This window comes from Agelaius phoeniceus, chromosome 4, assembly GCF_051311805.1.
Source record: "Agelaius phoeniceus isolate bAgePho1 chromosome 4, bAgePho1.hap1, whole genome shotgun sequence".
NCBI lineage: Eukaryota > Metazoa > Chordata > Aves > Passeriformes > Icteridae > Agelaius > Agelaius phoeniceus.
Genome location: NC_135268.1, coordinates 34,922,653 through 34,929,359, shown reverse-complemented (window position 1 = coordinate 34,929,359; position 6,707 = coordinate 34,922,653).

Below are 6,707 nucleotides of genomic sequence, written 5' to 3'. Positions count from 1 at the left end.
GTGATGATATCAGAGTTTGAGATGGAAACAGTAACTGTTCCCTAGAGAAAAATACAGCCTTGGGTAAGTTATGTAGGTCATGATGCTCCTTTGTCTGGGAGCAGAGAATCCTGTTTACTTTTTCATTTTGCAATTCCAATGCAGTGGAAGAAGAAAGACTTATTGACCTTAGCAGGAAGAGGATTATCATACCTTCCAAAATTGAGGCATGTATGGATGTGACAGTGTAGAACATTCAGATTATCTAATTGCCACCATGAATCCCAAGAAACTCATATATTTCTTGGACTGGAGAAGCAGTGGTAAAAAAGGTATAGCATTTATAAATATACTAATTTCTAAGCAAAGTATTTTTTATTTAGTTTGAAGTCATTTTGGTAGATAAACCATAAAGGGATTGTTGTTTTAGAGAAGAGGTGATTCTAGTTAGGTACAAGTTAGGTCAGTGTCTCCTCTGCTCTGTGACTGGGTTGGCATTTTCTTTTAAAAAGGGAATTTCAGACAAAATCAATTTGTCTAGTATGGATGTCTGGAAAACATTGAACTTCGGATCCTGAGAGGAGTTCAGTTTGCATTTCAGAGAGAACTCGGGGTCAGACAGTAGGATTCTCCTGCCCCTGGCTCATGAGTCTAAACCAGTTAAGAAACTTTATGCTTCTGTGCAGTGCAAGGATATCATAGAAATGATCATAAAATGCTTTTACTTAGTGATTTTTTTTCTTGTGGTTTTATTTTTTTAATATTTTTTTCTTTTGAGCCAAAATCCTACACAAGTGGCTGCCTTCTTACAGGTGGTCAATAGCTAATCCAGTTAGGTTGTGATGTTCTTCAGTCTCAGAATAGAGGACAAGAGTAAATAGTAATCATGAGTGACTCTTGAGCTAGCTTATAATGTAATATAAAAGGAGACAGAGAAAATCTTTGAAACTATGTTTTATGTCTTGTTTACATTCTAATTTTAAGAAGTAATCTTTTGAGGCAAATCTTTTAATCAAGGAAATTTTTTTCATAGTGTCTTAATTATCATCTAATGTTTTATTTCCAGGCAACAATTGGATCAATATAAAGAAAGTGTGTGTGTATATCTAATATAAAAATTTATAGTACATGTGCTTGTTAAATATTAAATTATAATTAATAATTATATATATGAGTATATATGTATAAGTATTTGTTAGTTATTCAAAACTACTGTAATTTTACCTCCTTCATGCTAGCTTGGCAGCAGACAAAAAATTGTTGAGTTAGTGCTGCCTAGGTAATTACATGAAGGCTGCTAAATCAAAAAATTGAGCATGTTAATGCTCTTATTCCATTGCATTGTGTTAAGTCAAATGCTAATTTAAATTATCTCTTGAGACAGAGAAAACACTTATTTTTTGTGAGAATCTGTTATTTTTCCTTGCTTTACCTGTGATGCTAGGATGGCTGTGCCCTGTGTTTTCCATGTGCAAATGACAGATGGAGGGATCCACACTCCTATCAAGTCACTTTCTGAGGTAATTCATTGTCTGCTCCCTGTGATATGTTGTCACATAAAGGATTTACTGTCATACAGGAGCTCTGCCTGACTGCATTTTAATTTTCTTTTTTTTTAGTTTTCAAGTTGTGTTTAATGAATGGTTAAGTGGATGTAAAAATGTACTCAAAAGGTGGTTGTCACTTCTCCACTATGTTACTTTATTTCTTTTAAAAGTAAGTGGTCATGTTTCAATAGGATCAGTTTTCTAAGCCAGCTGAAAAGCAAACCTATTTGTAAGACGAAAGGTCTTGAGGGGATCTGGATGATGATGCAGCTTCTCATACTATGTTGGAAGGCAAGGACCTGTTGGGAGTGGGTCCAGAGGAGAGATGCTAAGATGTTCAGAGGGCTGGAGCACCTCTCCTATGAAGACAGGGTGAGACACTTGGAGTCATTCAGCCTGGAGAAGACAAGGTTCCAGGGTGACCTTATTGCAGCACCTTTCAGCACCTAAAGGGGTCTTAAAAGAAAGATGATCAGAGGCTCTTTAGTAGGGCCTGTAGCAATGGGACAAGGGCTAAGGGTTTTAAACTAAAAGAATGTAGATTCAGACTAAATGTAAAGGTGGAATGTTTTATGATGGGGTTGCTGAAACACTGGAATGGGTTGCCCAGACAAACAGTGGATGCCCAATGCTTGGAAACATTCAAGGCCAGTTTGGATAGGGTTCTGAGAATCTCATTGAAGGGCTCCTTATCTCTGTCAAGATGTCCCTGCCCATGGCAGGGGGAGTTGGACTAGGTGACCTTTAAAGGTCCCTTCCAATCCAAACCATTTTATGATTCTGTGAAAGTGGACGATGTTATTGTTTTGGAAATTTTCAAAGTTCACACATCTTTATAATGAAACTACAATTTCATTTTACTAGAATATTTTTTTTTTCAGATTATTACCACTGTCAAATGTCAGTGATTAAAAAATAATAATCTGGAGCTTTAACTTTACTGCTGCACCTTTAAAGTGATTAGTTTAATTTCTCTATCATAACTTGCTTCCTGTATTCAATTCCTTTGCCATGTATTAGTGCATTTCAAATTCCATTAAAATTGTGATTAAAATAGTTGTTTTTTAAAACTCAAGAAGCAATTTGATAACTTTGAAGTGTAACTACAGTATCTCTTGATGATCAAGTAATCTTAATTTTTAAAAACACCAGTTGTCAAGTATTTTCTTATCTTCACTTACAATATCATGCAGAAGCCAAAGACAGTAAGTTAAACACATACTTTGACATGTAAGTAAAACACTTCAAAATTTCAGCAAGGAAAGAGCTACAAAAACCTGTTCCTGATGTTGCTCATTACTTAGCATGAAATTTTGCATCCCTTAATGTTTATTAGAATTTTCTTTGTATGCGACAGAATCAGAATCAAACTTCAGTGGTTTTATTCTTTCAAGAAGTCCTTCCTCCCTCCCCTGGTATGGAAATAATTTTCTGAAACAATAGTGTATGAGATAAAAACACAAAAGAAAGGGATCTCTACTTAAATCCAGTCCAAAAGAATTAACAGGTTGTCTATATAGGTTTTCTGAACAAGGCCTAAGGAAGTTGAATATTACTGAGAGATCAGAGACTTGTACTATTTTGCATAAAATTAAAAGCAACTGACAATACATACCTGTGAGTAATCTTTATTTGCTAGTACCTCTTGAATTCTAATTTGTGTAGGCTAATAAATACAAATTACAGAATGCACTACAAATGTTTTGTATGCAAATGTCTTATGTCTTGTGCAGAAGACAAGAAAGTGGAAATGGACCTTGAATGGAGTGCATTAAGGAGCTTGTTAGCCAGCTGTAAGCACAATAACCAACACTGAGGTTTTAAATTTCTGTTTGCACTCACAAATTGTCCAAATACTAATAGCATCTAGCTCTTAAGGCTTAATGCTGAGCAGGCTTGATGTGGCAAAAACAGAAAGCAATGAGATTTGTTAGAGCATAATGAGAGACTACTGTCTTTGATAGCCTTTAAATACAATGGCTACAGATCACCTTCACCTCTCAAAGGAGAAAATTGGAAGCATCATCATTATATGAGCATTATGAATAAATGCTTCAGAATACACCTGAACTGAAAAATGATGCATAGAAAATTGGTCACATGGTTTACTATTCTAAGAAAATACTTGTCCATTTTTCATTTATTACAGGGTTTGTATTGCTTGTAAACCTTTTCATTTATCTTTGCCCATCTCTGCATTTTAGTGGGCTGAATAATTATCTATGAGGCGCCTTTTGGTTCAGAATCAGAAGAAATAACCCTTTCAAAAGGGAAAAGCCTGCATAGTCTCACCAGAGTTATGCAAGGTGTTGAAAAAATACTGCAATCCATTTTAAATATTGTAGTAACTTACTGTGAACCACTGTTTTCCTGTGATGACCAAACTATGAACTAGAAATAATATCTAAGGTGTGTTTTCGATAAGCAGACAGATGTTTGTACTAGAGAGGTGTTTGGTTTTAGATTGATAAGCTCAGTAGTCCAGTTTGTGACTTAGTCTGTGGACATGGGAAATCAAGAGTACAGGCCAGAACCAGAGGGGTGAGCAAGATCACCTCAAGAATGTTTAAGGGCCTGACTTCTGACTAGATTTACCTTGGGTAGCACTTAGTCATATTCAGATACCTATGTGCATATGCACATAAACATAGTTTTAATTTGCAAAGATGGCAAAATTTGTTTTTAGATAAAGGAAACATTTGTTTTCTCTATACCAAAAATATATGGATATATGTCTTAGATATATTTTTTGAGATATATGTAAGAAATATCTACATATAATAATATATCTCTATGTAATATATATATATATATATGTATGAAACCTCATATTTAACATGTGTATTTAAAAGTGGAGATTGCTGTGGTGTATCTGAAAATACCAATCTGTCAAAATGGATGTATCTATTGAAAAAGTGTCATTTGGAAAAATTCCTGGGACAATATTCTGAAAGAGCTTGGAAGCTGTGAAAAATTTTTAAAATCTTCTGTAGTGTTCTGCACATTAGTTTGGCAGGCTTTGTGTGTGCTGGATTTGTGTGAGGTTCCCTCTGTGTGTGGCTGCTCTCCTGTTTCTTTCCTCCGCTGGCACTCAGTTACGTGGAAGGAGGAGCTCTTCCACACTGCAAAAGGCAGCACCAGCACCAAGGCCAGTCTAATTTGGAAATGGTCTGCACTGTCTGCTTGTACTGTGATTAAGTACAGCTGGATGATCATGAGTTTTTTTTAGGTTTTTTTATGAACCTTATTAAAGATCCCCATTTCATCCTAGGGAGAAGAAGCACTTCTACCAGGGCTTGAGACACCTGAACCTGGAGCCTGATAGTTTTGGTTGAAGTTGTTTGGTGCTGCAGAGTAATGTGATGTTGTCTTAGCTCTGTTCTGAAAATTATTAAAATGTGAATTATTTTAATCCTGACAGAATGAAAGAGGAAGAACACTGAGAACAAGAGTTATTAAATCCTGAGAGGAAAAGCAGGGAATTAGAACTTGATGACTCGGTAAAATTGAGGATTATCCCATTCTGAATATATCAGTTGTTTTCCACTGAGTGATGACTGCCACGAGAATGGAGAGCAAATTAACTTCTGGAAACTGCTTGTTACACCTTGGCATCTCTTGTGTATATTGGTAAGTAAATAATTGCTGTGTTCTTCTGAACTTTGTATATCCTGGTTTGTGGAGTCTCTTGGCACTTGGTAGAAGTTGCTGAACAAAGTGACCTACAGAAGGAGGATTAAAGTGCTAACAAAGTGAAAAAAGAAGATGGTCTAAGTGTAGGTAAGCTTGAAAATGCCATAGGCAAGATCTTGGTCTAAACAAAAACAAGACTCAGTTAAAAAAAACAAATTATAAAAAAACCCTCAAAGCAACAGAGAAAACCATAAAAACAAAATAAATAAAACAACCTACCAAAAAACCAAACCAACCAACCAGAAACTACCAAAGAAACCTCAAAAAGAAACCTTTCAGGCATTCTTCTATGATGAAATTTGGCCTATGGCTTTTTAGGGGCAATTCCAATCTAGTATTGCATACCATTTTGTGCTGCTAGACGTCTTTTTTTGGCTTCCTTTAGTGCCCCAGTCTAACTCACGCATAACTGTATCAATGCGTGTGCTGGCCTAGCACAGAGCAAGGAGTAAATCAGGAAAGCATTAATGCATGTAGGGTTAGAGCTAGAGAAACCACAGAGGACCAGGAGAGGTTGTAACAAGTAATGAAAACATACCAGATTTTTTGTCTTGACATACGGCTCTCTGGAGTGGCAGCTCTGGGGATTTCTATACACTGAACTGCATCTTTGATTGTAGATACAGACTTCTGGGAAATAAGATTGAATGCATTGTTATTACTGTTATTATTCCTCATGGAAGAAGAAATATTATGGTCTTATTATTATCTTATTTAGAAATAAAATTGTACTGGGCAATATGCCTGACTCAACATGTAATTTTCCTTTCTTCTGAAAAGGAACTGGGTTTGCATATTACCTCTGTGTTTGAACTATAGGGAGTAATATAGATGAAAATCTACTAGGTGAAGTAGAAAAAAGTATTGTCTCTACTGCTTTATACAGAAAAGACTGGGAGCAACATAGCTTCAAGTTCAAGTGTTAGAGAAGAAAAACGGGATTGAAGAAAAATTTTCCAAAATATATATTGAAATTTATTGTGCTTATTGTATTGAGTAATTATATCCAAAAGCAAGTATCTATGAGGCAGAACCAAATCACCAGACTGGGAGGTTAATACTAGTATAATGAGGAAAACAAAGAAAAGAAACTATTTTAAGTTTGCTTAAATACCTTTTGAGTTTTCATGCAATATTCAAGACTTGTTACCTCATTATCTTATCATAATGATCTAAGTAGTTGCAATATGTGTTCTAAGCCAGAACCATATATTCAAAATATGCATTTTTATTTTCTCTACTGTTACTACTCTTTGGTGAAGTCACATGGTCATTACCTCTGAATGCAGTCAAAACTCTGCATGATGCAAGAGACATCAGTTTGGGTTTTGTTGAGAATGGTCAGTGCTCTCATGGTTTTGAGGAGTTAAGTCAGTTTTTTTAGTCAAAGTAAAATCTGTTTGAAAAATGAGCATATTTTATGTTAACTCACCTTTGTAAACAAAGTGAAAGTAAAGGAGGAATATTTTTGCTTTACTCAGTTTGGAA